The sequence below is a fragment of the Euprymna scolopes genome, chromosome 3, assembly GCF_053919585.1.
Source record: "Euprymna scolopes isolate OS-2025 chromosome 3, ASM5391958v1, whole genome shotgun sequence".
NCBI classification, from domain to species: Eukaryota; Metazoa; Mollusca; class Cephalopoda; order Sepiida; family Sepiolidae; genus Euprymna; species Euprymna scolopes.
The window spans coordinates 46513013-46528966 of NC_136484.1; the positions used below are offsets into that span (position 1 = coordinate 46513013).

Sequence of the window (15954 nt, forward strand, 5' to 3'; positions counted from 1 at the left end):
CATTTTTCGATGAATATTTGATAGGAAAGCGACCACGTGTGGTTAATTTAAATTAAATTTCAATCACATGGTTACATTATCAATAATCGTGTGATTAAACCCATTGAAAATTTACCGATATTGTAAACACATTCTGTTTACATTAAGCCTATAGTAGTGAGACCAAAATATTCTTTTAGTGTTGGCAACTGAGATTTAAAAAAACCCGCGAGATCAGGAGAAAGAAATCTCCAGAAAATCGCTAGATTTTTAACTTTCATCGTCTGAAATTTTCAAAAATTGCTAATTCACACCCCCTCCCACAAAAAACTCCATATTTTAACTTCCTACCATAAAAAAATTATAAATATAGTATATTCAATATATAAAATGTTCCGTGTTTTCTCACTATATGTTTCTGGAATTATATTGAAGCAGTTAGCTCCCCAGAAGGCTTACATATTTTATCAGATAGTTTTGCCTGTTTTTTCAGAGAGGGTATTTTTTTTCAAGAAACAAATCATAAACTCAAACTTTTTATAATAAAAGTTAAATTGAAATATACTGCAAATTAAACATCACAATAATGGTGCAACATATTTTGAAATTAGAAAAATAAAAAAACAAAAAAAAAACTTTGTTTTAGCATGTTAAAAGTATTTAGGTTGGTAGATAATTAAATTCTACTGTATTGGTGTAAATTTTTTTTTTTTTTTTTTTTTTTGCTGTTGTTTCTTGCTTTTTACAATTGCTTGCACCAATCAGTTCCAAGCGTAAACATTAAGCACAGATTCAAACTTGTAATAGTAGTTTGATAAAGTCGTGTTGTTGTCGCATATAGTTGATGCTACTACGAGCTTCAAAGCCGATGTCAACCGATTCCTTTTTAAAATCGTACACTCAAGTATACAAAGTTGTACCTGACAATCATTCAATCTTATTAACTTTTATCCTCAAGTGGCATCTGGCCTTGATAAACGGTCATCAATTAATAAAAATAAAGTTTTTACTTTGTTTTTTTTTTTTAAATTAGAGAAGTTGAATGTTTGCACCAATCAGCACCCGGCTTGGACATTAAATACAGATTCAAAATCGTAATGGCAGCTTGTTGTAGCCGCGATGTCGCATATAGAAGGTGCTACTATAGGCTTTAGTTTCTTTAGCTTGATTTAAAAAATATAACAAACAAAATATTGGCGTTAGGGTTAGCAAAATGGGACTGTCTTTAACTCATCATAAGCATGTCATTTTTTTCATGAGCGACTTTAGAATGCACCCAAAATTAAGTTGGTTAATTTCTCCAAGTTAGACCCATATAGCAATATATCTAACAAATCGATATTTAATTCTGAAAAGCTATTTTTTTCTTTTGGTTTATAGCATCATGTTCTTCAGAAGCTGAAAAGGCTTTCTTAGTGTCTTCCTTCTAGAAGCCACTGTTTTCCTCATATATGTTCGATCCAGGCACAATAGTGGGAGTGTATGTTGACGAATCTTAATGCATGGCATATCTAGACTGTCTTTAAACGGATTTGAGTAACAGACTTTGTGACAGACCATAGAGGATGTATTAAGCCTTAAAGATTTGAATAATGCCCACTGCAAAATTAGCAGCATATCTGACAGAAGTAGAAGCACAGAAAGGCCATATAGGAGAAGCGGACAGATATGTCAGCAACAGACCTTCGCTCTCAACTTCAATGAAAAATTTCTAGGCCCACAGGCATGCTGCAGCTAATCTCTTTCAATACTTTTGGCCAATTTTTCCATAGCTGAAAATCAGGATCATATCAGATCTCGAGTATATCGCAAAGTCTGTCAAGCTAAAGGGTCCATGTAGAGATACACCCTTCCTGGCACTAATGCGCAAGTATACAAACTTGTCAAAGTTTATATAAAGTATCCAATACATGAAGATACTTTTTTCAATAATTTTGACAAATGACACGCATGAATATGGATATCAGTTGCCAGTTATATCTTTTTTAATATACAGCATAATCATGTTTACACACTGGTTCTTGTCAAATAACAAAAGTTAAGCAATGTTGAGCCTGGCTAATACCAGATGGGTGACTATTTTAGAATTCTAGGCGCTATATGTGCTCTCCGCTTATCTCTGCATTGTTTCCAGCCGTTCTGAACCTCCACTTTCCACTGGTATTCTACAACGCCAACTCAGGAGAGGTGTGGTTGGGGATTGTGCAACTCTTGCTACAAAAAGTTTTACATGCAAGTCACAGCATCATCAATGATGTTCATGGTTTTCATTAACAACAATAGACAGTCAGTCGTATCTTTTAAAAAATCTAATATATAAATGGCTGTATTACTGTCTGTCTGTTGGTCTATCGGTCTGTCTGTCTCCATATTTTCAAACTCTATCTCATTCGAAACTAAAAGTCACAGAGCGGTGTTAGGGTCCTCAAATGATTGGACTTTTTACAGGCTGTTCTTTTATGGGTCTTTAGTCGGTTAAAATTGTTTTTAAGAGGTCAAAATTGAAAAAAAATCGTTAAACATTTTGTACATTCATCTCCGTTTATTTTTGATTTTTAGTTGGTACAGTGGTAACCTCACCAGCTTTGAATGCTACAGTTTCGGTTTCGATTCTAGCTGATGGCACCTAAATACTTTTTTCTTTTTTTTTACAAAGTAGTCACCACTTATCAAGGCCCGGAAGCCACTCGGGGATAAAGGTTATTGTGTGTACAGTATGTTAGTTTTGGAGATCTGATAAAGTGTCTTACTTAAAGAGGCGGTTCATCAGGAATTTGTTCACATTGGACTTGAAGACATCCAGGTTGTATTCAGGTGGGAAACAGGCAACCGGAACAGTGTTCCACAGGCATGCACTTCTAAGAAAGAAGCTTTGTTCATGGAATCTACATTTTGATTTTGGCACAGATAAGGAGTGGGGAAAACTTTTGACAGTGGTTTCAGCTAGACGGGTGTTTTTCGTGAAAGATTGGCGAGGGGGGGGAACCAGAGATTGGAGTTCAGACGAGCACCTGCGATGTTAGTAACGATAAAACAAAGACAGGCTCGCAACGTCTCTCCTGTGGGAGAGAGGTTCTTTTGAAATCACGACTCTATAATAATGTATGAGAAATCTGAACAAATCAAAATATTATATTTAAGCGCATTTTATTCCCGGGCAAATACAATACAATAAAAGTAAATACGATAATATATTTTTTAAAAATAATTTGATTGGTTGCTTGTATTATGTTGATTAATCGGACTATCATTCTCATCTTGGGCTAATAACACCCAAGATGAGAATGATAGTCCGATTAATCAACATAATACAAACATTCAAATCTCATCTCAAAAATTCAGAATTGCAATTTGATTGGTTCATCTAAAAACTTTTTTCCACATCAGAACGTGTGTGTAATTGTCTTATTCAATCAATTCTATTTTTCGTATAATGTCCGATTAAAAAACAAAAAAAAAAAAAGAAAAGAAAACGTGATTCATGAAACTGAAAAGTGAAAGAAACTCAAATAAACTGTGAAATTTTCTATCCAATCTTCGAAAAAGAAAATGACCACTTCATTAACGAATATAAATTCTAAAAAAAAGTCTTAAACATTCATTTACTTTAGATTTCTTCTCGTTTGAACAAAAGAAAGTAACTTTTTTTTCTCTTTCTGATGTAACGTTATACACACGTTTTTACACACGTGTTAACATGTAGACACCTGAGACCCAACACGTTGTAGTAGAGTACTTCGCAAGGAACATAGAACAAGTAATAACTCGACTCCTTTCTTATTGATTTTTTTTTTTTTTTTTGGTAATAATGATATTTATTTCCGGGTACTTTCCCCGAATAAAAAATGATCGTTCTCTTTCTCTCCGACCTCTGTCCTCTCGAACGTCATCGTCTGTCTGTGCACGCATTCTTTTTATAATCTTTCTCTTTTTCTTCACAGTGACGTCATTTCGCCCACGCCTTGGCATTTGCATACACGCGCTCGCACTCTGTTATACTGACATATCATCGCATCGAATAACATTTGATTCATTTGAATGATTTTATTGATATTAGCTGCGCAATGGACGCTTCATTGCGATTGTACATTTGTCATTCTCAAGGAACCATGCATATGAGCATTCCATGGAACTTGACGTAGTCATAGATTGATCAAAGAATTTGAAAAGATTGGATTGATATGCAATTCTTCTAACATACATTCTAATTTCTTTGTTGACGACTGTAACCTCATCATTACTCATAACAAGCGTGGTAAGGTCATCGGCACAGGCAGAGTACTTGAATGTAATACAATCAGCTGTCAAACTAAGTCTGCATACGATGCAGAACAGTGAAAGCAGACATTGCTGACGAATCGATACAGAGAGATTGAAGGACCTCAACCTCAGCCAACGCATTAAGATTAGCATACGAGTCAGATCCAGGATGGAAACTAGGTCCGGGATTTTATCCTTGACCCCCAAAATCAACAAAGATTAAACCATTCCTGTTATGATCACGTCCTTGTTGATTGCGGTGTAATAGTGTTACTGTGCAGTTCTAGGAGGTCCACCCTTCCGGGCTTTACCTTCTCTCTTTGAAAAGGGGTTAATTTATTGCTAATCGCCTGAGGCACCGACGCGGCTGCTAAGGCACTTTTTGCAGGTCAGAATCCCCCTCCTTGAGGGCGCTGACATCTTAATCCCACTTTCCGACCTTGGTATTACAGTTCTTGCAGTGGAAGAGAATTAAATACCTCCAGGATGGAAGCTATGGGCCAAACCTTGTTAAAGACAAGACAGCTTCGAAGTAGTTATGGTCCAAATTCCTTAAACATTACATTTCTATTTTGGATTAAATTCTTTAAATATTTTTTGGTATCAATGATAGACAATGAAATTCCATAATTCTAAAATTATTTGCGTTAGAATTTTATTCTCAAATGCGTAGTTTTACATTTCTATTTCCTATCTTCACAAATGTATATCTATTTTTTTTTCTCTCGTTTGTCCTATCTTATAACGAGCCATTTCCATTTCCCACTAAAATTGGTTTCTTTTCTACAATGTTTAAAACGTTCGTCTCTTCACCTCTTCTTTAATGGCAACAAGAACTCAGTAGTCAGTTCAACTATTATCAATTACGTATCTCCCAAAATTTAATGCCCTAACCAAGCAGCCTCTTCGTCACCTTTCTTCTTTTCTGGTTACAGCAATGATTTGATCTTACTTTTTCCGCATGTTGCTATGTTTCAATGGTTCAAGACACAAAAAACAACAAAGAAAAGAATAATGGTTATCAAAGAACATAATAATCAATGAAAGGAACGTGTTTAACCTGACACCGGATCTAATATCACTCAATCGTCAAACATAAGCAAAACATGTATTTGTAAATTGTCTTAGAATCGGTAGTTCTATTTATATATTAAGTCTAGAAAGTGAATCTTGGGTCTCCTTTCGGCAGCCGCATAACTCTCGTGTCCATTGTTTTGTCCTTTAGTCCTCACATTCCATGAGCGATGTTTCTGACAAAGAGGTAAGAATTGCTGTCTTCTAGGCTAGTATCTATTCCATCTAACACTTATTGTTGTGCGTTTTGACATTTAAGTAGTATTTATTATTTTAGCTCCTTAAATCAAGTGGCCTCATGTCTTGTCCAGAGTGATTTCAATAAAAAAATATTTCAGAGAAAAAACAAACAAACAAACAAACATTTTTTAACTTGTAGGGCATACGTTGTGGCAGATATTTAAATAGAGCGTTCATTAATACGGATAAAATCCAGCAAAATATTAAAAAAGGTTATCATTCATCCGGATTGTAATTTTGATGAGTGATGCACATGGGAAAACAAAAACACGAACGTAGCAGTTCTATCAATGTTGCTGATAATGATTTGGTTTGCTGTCGTTAAATAGGAAGAGAAAATGAAGCTAATCAATTTGCAAATTAAGTAGAACAATTAAAATGAAGTTTTTTTTTTTAAAAAAGCAAAACATAGCTCAATTTAAAAAAATCGAGGAATATTTTAACATGTATTACGTATGATTAAAATGTATAAGAAAAATACTTAGAGAAACAAACGTTGATTAACTCAGTTTTGTATAATAACACATTGTTGCAGAGGGGAGCGAAAGGTGATTAAACCAATCGACCATACAGCTAAGAATATTAACACCGAGGCAAAACGAGAACGGAAATAGCAAAACGAGAACGGCAATAGCAAAACGAGAACGGAAATAACAAAACGAGAACGGAAATAACAAAACAGGAACGCCAATAGCAAAACGAGAACGGCAATAGCAAAACGAGAACGGCAATAGCAAAACGAGAACGGAAATAACAAAACGAGAACGCCAATAGCAAAACGAGAACGGAAATAACAAAACGAGAACGGCAATAGCAAAACGAGAACAGCAATAGCAAAACGAGAACGGAAATAACAAAACGAGAACGGCAATAGCAAAACGAGAACGGAAATAACAAAACGAGAACGGCAATAGCAAAACGAGAACGGAAATAACAAAACGAGAACGGCAATAGCAAAACGAGAACAGCAATAGCAAAACGAGAACGGAAATAACAAAACGAGAACGGCAAAAGCAAAACAAGAACAGCAATAGCAAAACGAGAACGGAAATAACAAAACGAGAACGCCAATAGCAAAACGAGAACGGAAATAACAAAACGAGAACGGCAATAGCAAAACGAGAACAGCAATAGCAAAACGAGAACGGAAATAACAAAACGAGAACGGCAATAGCAAAACGAGAACGGAAATAACAAAACGAGAACGGCAATAGCAAAACGAGAACGGAAATAACAAAACGAGAACGAAAATAACAAAACGAGAACGGAAATAACAAAACGAGAACGGCAATAGCAAAACGAGAACGACAATAACAAAAAGCTGAAGTTTAAAGACGACGAATCGTCTTTTATTTTTTGAAAAAAAGAAAAAAAAGTGGAAATGGTCAATTCGAAAAGGCCCGGAGATTGCGGTCGGTCGAAGTAAATCCGGATCAGCCTGATGTCAGTAGGGCAGTAGGGCAGAGGGCACTTGAAGGTAAGCATTAGCGGGATGCTGAGCTGGACGTCAGTGGGTTCTGGTATGAGTAACTGGACGTTGATAGGCTCTAGAGTGGGTAATCTGACATCAATCAGCACTGGTAGAGGTAACCGAACGTTGACAGGCTGTTTGGGATCGTGTTGAATCGTCGGAGGTGTTCAGATTCAAATCAACAGAGTTGTTAGGGATCGTGTTGAATCGTCGGAGGTGTTCAGATTCAAATCAACAGAGTTGCTTGGGATCGTGTTGAATCGTTGGAGGTGTTCAGATTCAAATCAACAGAGTTGTTTGGGATCGTGTTGAATCGTTGGAGGTGTTCAGATTCAAATCAACAGAGTTGTTTGGGATCGTGTTGAATCGTCGGAGGTGTTCCAGTTTGAATCAATGGAGTTGTTCGGGATTGTGTTGTGTTGAATCGTTGTAGATGTTTGGGTTCAAATCGACAGTGTTTTTCGGGATCATGCAGTGTCGAGTCAACGGAGGTGTTTGGGTTCAAACTGATAGAGTTGTTCCGGAGCGTGTCGGGTTGCATGGACGAAATTGTTTGGGACTGTGCTGCCACGTGTGATATTATTTTTTTTTTGTTGTTGTTGTTTTCACTTCTCTCATGAAGCAACAGTTATAGTTTGGGTTTGTTTTTTATGGCATGAAAATGCCAGTCAAAAGCAGTGTAGATATCTTAGATTGACCTGTCTCTTTTCCTATTTAGATCAGTACTTTTGTAGACATCTCTCTCGAAAGTTCTAGACTTGACCATTTTTTGTCTTGATTTTTTTAAGGTGGGGGGGGGGGTCACGCATTTAATTGCTCAATACTGTGTGTAAGTGCTACATTTGAATTTCCATTCTCAAAGTGAGAACAAATCAAGAAACTAGTTTTATATTAAGACAAAAATGAACGAATGCTGATATACCCTTCTGCTAAGCTCTGTTTTTTTTTTTTTTTTTTTTTTTTTTTTCTATTTACCCAAGATTGTGTTTTAGGGTTTGTAAAGCTTTTAGGGCACACCCTAATAAAATAAATAATTCGATACAAGCTTCTGAAATGACAAACACAACAACTTCATAAAAGGTCACAGAAATGGTTTATTGAGGAGAATGTGGTATTTTCCTTGTAGAAAGCTGGACTCCAGCATCTGGTATTATCGCAGTAGTTATTCCAGTGGAATCGTTGATACCGTAGAGATAACACCGAGGGAGAGAGAGAGAGAGAGAGAGAGAGAGAGAGAGAGAGAGAGAGAGAGAGAAGAAAAGGAGGTCCGTACCGTTTGGTGTCTCTGTGTGTAAGAATGAGTTGTTCTTCTTCAAACCGAATGCTGGCCGATTTCCTTTGGGGATAGGAAGTATCAATGCGCCGTACCCCTGACTGGTCAAGATGTGGCCGAATAGCACAGGGGAGAGGCATTGATTCGAGGAAGAAAAAAATCCCATTTGTTTCTGCTACAGCGTGATGGCTGATTGTCACCGTTGCACTTGTAGTCGATTGAATCGTCAGCATGGCATCATATGAGGTTGGTGATCATTGTTGTTGTACATGTCTCATTAAAATCAATACCTGTCGATTTTTTTAAAAACCATGGCATGTGTCTAGCTAGAATAATAGGTTCTCATCCAAATGAAAGGACAACACTGTGCTATTAACAATTAACAACTTTTATTATTTGTGGCACATATCTTGGCACAATTCAGATGTCTTTTTTTTTTAACTGAGAAGGTCACCACTTATCAAAGCCCGGAAGCTACTCAAGGATAAGGATTACATGTTAGGAAGGTGCTGCAACAATATCAATCACGGTGGAAACTTGCGTAGGGTAAGATTATCTAAACAGACGACGCAATTAGAATTTAATCACATTAGACTTGGAGACGACCATGTTATAGTCAGCTGAGAAGCAGACAGACGGTACTGCGTTCCACAGCTAAACTAATTTTTAATTTGATTAGTGGTACAAAAAATGTGAAGTTCTACAGGTGGACATCTCCATTCCTGTTTAGAGCTCTATTGTTTAGGTGTCCAACCCACTCTTCATTTGGTCAGTTAGAAAGTCCAGCAATGTATATATAGATCGTCTCCTTCTGTGCTCAAATCTTCCGAAACCCTTAAAATTAAAGTTGATATCAAAGGAAGAAATAAAAGGACATAACCTCCACATTTAGTTAGTAAGGAGTATTGTTGCCGCATCTGGGCTAGACCATTTACCATTACTCTCTCACTCTTAGACAGGGTCCAAAAAAGAGTCTCAAATCTAATAGATCCCATACTGTTGGCCAGGCTCCAACTTCTGTCCCATCGCTGCAATGTCGCATCCCCGTGTCTGTTTCATACGTACTTCAATGGAATTTGCTCTGACGAACTCATAGCACTTGTGCCTCCTTCACCTACATACTCCTGACTAACCCAACAAGTAGCAAAATCCTACCCCTTTATTGTTGAGGTCCGTAGATGCCAGAAAGCATTCTATTCTAATAGTTTCTTTCCTCAGCCTGCTAAACTTTGGAATTCCCTCCCTGTTTCCTGTTTCCCTGACTATACTCTAACCTGCAGAAATTTCAGAACCTGAAATGTAAACAGACATTTTGCTGCTCAACTCCACACAGTCCCCTGTTAGACACGATCCCAAATACTAGTAGTCCCTTACATTCCAAGTGGCAATATGTCTTGTTTAAGGGTGAAAAAGTAAAATAATAAAACAATAGAAAATTAGATGGCGTCTTTGTCAGAAAAGTATATTTCAGTAAATGTTAGTTATTTGAAATTATCATTCATGCCTCATTTATTGGGTGGTCGCTTCTCGGTAGCATTTTCCCGGGCATCACGAATGTTTTATTTTATTCTTATTCAGCCCCCCCCCCACAACAAAGGATATTGCCATTTGGAATGTAAAGAGCTACTATTTGGAACCATACATACAAGGGATTTCCTGTAGCAGATGTCTCCCTGGTTTTTACTTTCGATTTTCTTGCTCACGTACCCTTATTTCGAATTTGCAGCAGCGAGCCGACATCAGTAGACTTGTTATTTATTAATTTATTTTTTTACCAAAACGTTCATTAACGATGTATTTTTATGTTTAACACAATTTAAACAAATATAAACTATTTCACAGTAAAACTCATTAAATTAAAATAAAAATAAATTTTCTTATTTCGATTTATTTAACCAAGTAAAATTTCCATTTTTTACTTTCTTACTCAATTTAAAAAGTTATTCTAGAAAATTACCTAAGAAATTAGTAAATAAAAATATCGTAAAACCTGAATTTAACTTGAAAATTCTATGAAAAAAACAAAACAAAACAACTTTTTTTAATTTAGTAATCAAGCAAAAAAAACAAAAAATATCATTTTTACTTGATTAAATAATTTGCAATAAAAATCCAATCATCATATAACATAATCAATATCTTGAGTTTACTTTTAGCCACCACGTAACTCTCATTTCTCTCATTTTATCCTTTAGTCCTCACATTCCATGAGCGATGTTTCTGTCAAAGGGGAGAGAATTACTGTTTTTTTAGGTCAGTATCTATTCCATGTAGCACTTATCATTGGCTGTTTTTTTTTTTTTTTACCTTGAAGTAGTATTTTCTTTTAGTTCCTTAAATCAAGTGGCTTCATACTTTGTCTGATGTGATTTCCATTAAAAAAATTACTTCCGAGAAAAAAAAAACAGGTGTTGGAACATGTTTTAACTTGTAGTGGCTATGTTGTGGTTGATATTTAAACAGAGTGTTCGTTCATACGAACAAATCCATTCAACACTTGAGGGCGTGCCAGAGTGATGGAAATATAGTTTCCGACCACAGTTATGGTCTTTGGTGTGGTTTCAAGTGAGGGCCATATCATACCGCCTCTCATTTTCGAAATCAGCTTGAAAGTCAACACCAAAGTGTACTTGAATGTGCGAAAGAGTATGATGATCCCCTGATGCAATCAGGTGGTCGCTGGCAGACCCTGGGTGTGGCAGCAAGATTCGGTACCGGCCCACAAGTCCAAAGAGACTCAGGCTTGGCTTCAGAAGTGCTATGACTTTGTACCCTTCTTTCACTGCCCCCTCCATTCTCCACCGATCTGAACCTGCTGGACTACTTTGTTTGGTCATATGTCGAGACCATCACGAAGATGACCTCACACAGCTCCACTACATAATCAAGTTACCTGAGTTTATTTTTTCAATAAAAGTTTTAAAATAAAGCTGTAATATTGTTTTCAACTCCATTATGCCTGGTTACTTATTACAGATGGTCTTTAACGGTTGTTTTCTTGAGGTGCTCAAATGTCTTCCAGTGACCATGTTTATGTGATAGATCCCTGTTCTGATATAAGAATGAGAGCAGTTGAGCTGTTATCTGTGTAGATATTTATAAAAGTACTACTTTAACGTAATAGGCAAAGCCGGTGCCAAATAAGAGAAATGTCAGGCAACAGATGTTTAGAATCAATGGAATGTAGACAAAACCCTCAAAGAAAACCACCACCACCAACAACAACAACAACAACAAAATCACAACGTTCCTATTATTACAAGTCAAAACTAGAGAAAAGAACAAGCTTGCTAACGTATCGCCGAGGAAGTTTCCGTAAAAGGTAAGTTTCATAAACTATTTACAAAGTCATAATTGATTTGTTTTTACAAGCTTTTAATCATAATAACTTTTTTTTTATTATTCCCTATCAAAACATTTATTGTTTTTTTTTTATTATTTATAAAGTTAACGGCTGGTTTTATTTATGGTGAAATCTAATATCTACAAAACAAAACATCAAAGTGCTGTCAGTTGTACAGTTATGCTTGCGTATTCTTATTAATCTACATAATATTCTGTTTGTCCTTTTCTTAGTTAGTCCGTACGTTACAATTTGAAAAAGGCCAAATACAATTTTTAGAAGCCAAACTGCTTAAAAAAAATGAGGCCAAATTGGCAAAATCTGGCTTAAAGAAAGTCAATTAACAACCCTGGACAAGAATATGAGAGTGACTCCCTTTGATGTAGCTTCGTTTTCGAATATCATTATACAAATATATGATCATTAGTGTAATGGTTGGTTGGTTGTTTTTGTTTTACGGCATATCAACCCTTTCCAGATTATTTAGTGCCAAATCCAGTTATTTTAAAGAAAATCTTTTTAATAGAATGTATTTTTTTTTCAAGTCGGTTTCTATTTAACCCATAGTTGGGACTCTAACAGGTACTACCACTCCGAGTCTGAGTGGACCTGGGAGCAATGGCAATTAAAGGGTGGCTCCACACTCCCCAAAGTCCACAAGCTAGGGCCTCATCAGTGGATATAGATTAAGGTCATATTCAGTTCCCTGTTAGACATAATCCCAAACAGTAGCCCTTTACGTTTCAAGTGGCACTGTATCTTGTTTGGGGCAAAAAAGAGTAAAACAAAAAATATTATTAACACAAACATTAACTTATGTTGGCGCTAAATGGTTAACTGTAACATAGATTATTCATGATATTGAGATCTTTCTTCTGAGCCCCACGTTTATTTCTTTATTTCTTTTATGTGTCATTTTTTAAAGACGTGTCTTGGTGTATATGTCAATATCAGGCCTAAGTTCATTTTATTTGTGATCCTATCAAAGAGATAATGTTTATCGCATATGTAAAAATAACAGTGAAGTATCACACACATCTTACACGTTAGATGTTTATAATAATAAATACTATCAGTATTAACAATTTACAATATAAACAAGCCACAACAATAATCTAATATATAAAAGGCTATACGTCTGTCTGTCTGTCTTCATATTTTCAAACTCTATCTCCTCCAAAACTAAGATTTGCAGAGTGGCGCTAGGGGCCTCAAATGATTGGATTTTTATGGACCATACTTTTATGGGTCTTTAGCCGGTTAAAATAATTTTTAAGGGATCGAAAATGTGGCAAAAATTACATTTTGTACATTCATCTTAGTTTATTTTTTTATTCTTAATCAGTTCATATGCGTGTCACGTTGGTACAGTGGTAACGTTACCAGCTTTGAATGCTACAGTTTTGGTTTCGATTCTAGCTGATGGCGCCCAAATACTTTATTTTTACTTTTGACATCACGACTCTATAATAATATATACAACATCTGGACAAATTAAAATACCATATTTAAGCATATTTTATGCCTGGGCAAAGCCGGGCGCCCCACTCTCACCAGTTAAAAATAAAACAAAATTATAATAACTTTAGATAGCATCTAAGATTCATTGAATTCAAGACCTATATTCCGGAAACTGAGCCAACAAATAGGCAGGCCTGTTTGACAGAGACTGATATCCGGCATCCAACTTCCGGTGCTGACACAAACAAATGTAGCCATATCCAAGAGCTGTTTACACTTCCTGTCCTCCTTATGCGACACACTGTGTTCAGAAATAAATATGCATAAATGAAAATTATTGAAATTTCTTCAATATTGTCATCGTTATTTATTTTACTACAGAGATCGTTTTCATACACTGCATTGCCATAGCCTTCAAACACAACCCTCTTAATTAATATTATACATACATAATACACATAATCATGTTTGGCACACCGGTTCCTGTTAGGTCACCAAAGTTAAGAGACGTTGTACCTGGTCAGTACTAAAATGGGTAACCATTTGGAAATATCAGGAGCTGTATATGCTCTCTGCTTATCTCAGCATTGTTTCTAGTCGTTCCAGATTTCTCCTTGCTATTGGAATCAAGCAGTGCCAACACAGGAGAGGTGTGATTGGAGATTGTGTAACCCTTGCTTCACAATGATATGCATAGACACCCTCACAAGTGGTATCCATTGTCTCTAAAGATTGAACACAGGCGATGATTAAGATTAAAATATTAAAAATTCTGTATTGATAAAGTTCACGGTTGGTTTTCTTTAAACTAAATCTAACATCTACGCAATGCCCATAATCTTATCGCATGTATATCTATATATTAATACGATAACGTGTGTGTTCTTTTGTGTGTCACGCTTACATCTGGGTCGTTTACTTATGTACTTTCATTTCTTCTCATAATTAATTTTACCAAAAATTCTTCATAAGTTTTGGTTTCGGTTTCGATTCTAGCTGATGGCACTTAAATCATCTATTTTTTTTATAAATAATTTTATCAAGAATTCTTAAAAAGTTTTGGCTTCGGTTATGGCTGAAGGAACCCAAATTTATATATATATATATATATATATATATATATATATATGTCAACACGACGGTTCTAGGTTCAATCCTTGGCTTGGGAGAGATGCTAGTCTAGCGGCACTGATGAGTTGTGATACAACGAAACAGGACTGTATGTCGATGACTACAAATATATATATATATATATATATATATATATATATATATATATATATATATGATTGTTGAGCTGGATTAAATCCGACGATATGAAATAAAATGGAGGTGGAAGGACCTGAATACTCAACGTTTCGCCCGATTTATGCAGGCTTCTTCAAGAGGGATGGTCTTGAAGAAGTCCGCATAAATCGGGCGAAACGTTGAGTATTCAGGTCCTTCCACCTCCATTTTATTTCATATATATATATATATATATATATACATATTATTTTTTCATATAGTTTTTATTTCGGTTTCGATTCAAGCTAATGCCCACAAGTCAAATGGATATATATATATATATATATATATATATATATATATATATATATATATATAGATATATATATATATCGTAACTTTATAATATCTAAAAATCGATAAAACATTAACTCTATAATAATATATACGAAATCTGCAAGAATTAAAATATCATATTTAAGCGTACTTTACGACTGGATATTTGCCGTGCTTTCATGCTAGCTTAGATAAATACTTTTGCAGTTTTAACAAAAAGCTACAATAATATCAGAGCGTCACCATTTATACTGAACATCTACAGAATGCAAACATCAATATATTACATATAATTAAATCCTCCTGTGGGGTTTCCACAGGTCCCGCTAGTTATTATTAATGTAATTATTTAATAAATTTTTTATTTATTGTACTTTATTAATCTCTTTTATCTTGTTAATTTTTATTAACTCTGTTTATCCTCATTAATCTTGTTTTTCCAGTAGTTGTTATTAAAGTTTGTTGTTATTAAAGTTTGTTGTTATTAAAGTTTTTTGTTATTAAAGTTTGTTGCTATTAAAGTTGGTTGTTACTAAAGTCTGTTGTTACTAAAGTTTGTTGTTATTAAAGTTTGTTGTTACTAAAGTTTGTTGCTATTAAAGTTTGTTGCTATTAAAGTTTGTTGTTATTAAAGTTTGTTGTTATTAAAGTTTGTTGTTATTAAAGTTTGTTGTTATTAAAGTTTGTTGTTATTAAAGTTTGTTGTTATTAAAGGTTGTTGCTATTAAAGTTTGTTGCTATTAAAGTTTGTTGTTATTAAAGTTTGTTGTTACTAAAGTTTGTTGCTATTAAAGTTTGTTGTTATTAAAGTTTGTTGTTATTAAAGTTTGTTGTTATTAAAGTTTGTTGTTATTAAAGGTTGTTGCTATTAAAGTTTGTTGCTATTAAAGTTTGTTGTTATTAAAGTTTGTTGCTATTAAAGTTTGTTGTTATTAATGTTTGTTGCTATTAAAGTTTGTTGTTATTAAAGTTTGTTGCTATTAAAGTTTGTTGTTATTAAAGTTTGTTGTTATTAAAGTTTGTTGCTATTAAAGTTTGTTGTTATTAAAGTTTGTTGTTATTAAAGTTTGTTGTTATTAAAGTTTGTTGCTATTAAAGTTTGTTGCTATTAAAGTTTGTTGCTATTAAAGTTTGTTGTTATTAAAGTTTGTTGTTATTAAAGTTTGTTGCTATTAAAGTTTGTTGTTATTAAAGTTTGTTGTTATTAAAGTTTGTTGCTATTAAAGTTTGTTGTTATTAAAGTTTGTTGTTATTAAAGTTTGTTGCTATTAAAGTTTGTTGTTATTAAAG

The 15954-nt window shown here is 34.6% G+C and overlaps 1 protein-coding gene across 2 annotated transcripts in view; it reads left to right on the plus strand.

The window, feature by feature from the left end:
- The first annotated feature begins 6738 nt into the window (after nt 1-6738).
- LOC145254709 (carbohydrate sulfotransferase 15-like) overlaps nt 6739-15954 on the plus strand; it is a 93493-nt gene continuing 84277 nt past the window's right edge. The window contains exon 1 of one of the 2 annotated variants that reach the window (XM_080113395.1): nt 6739-7030. The gene's annotated coding sequence lies outside the window, so the exon portion shown is untranslated. Of the gene's footprint in view, nt 7031-11205; nt 11620-15954 lie in introns of those variants that run through there. The other variant, XM_080113384.1, reaches the window with a different exon arrangement.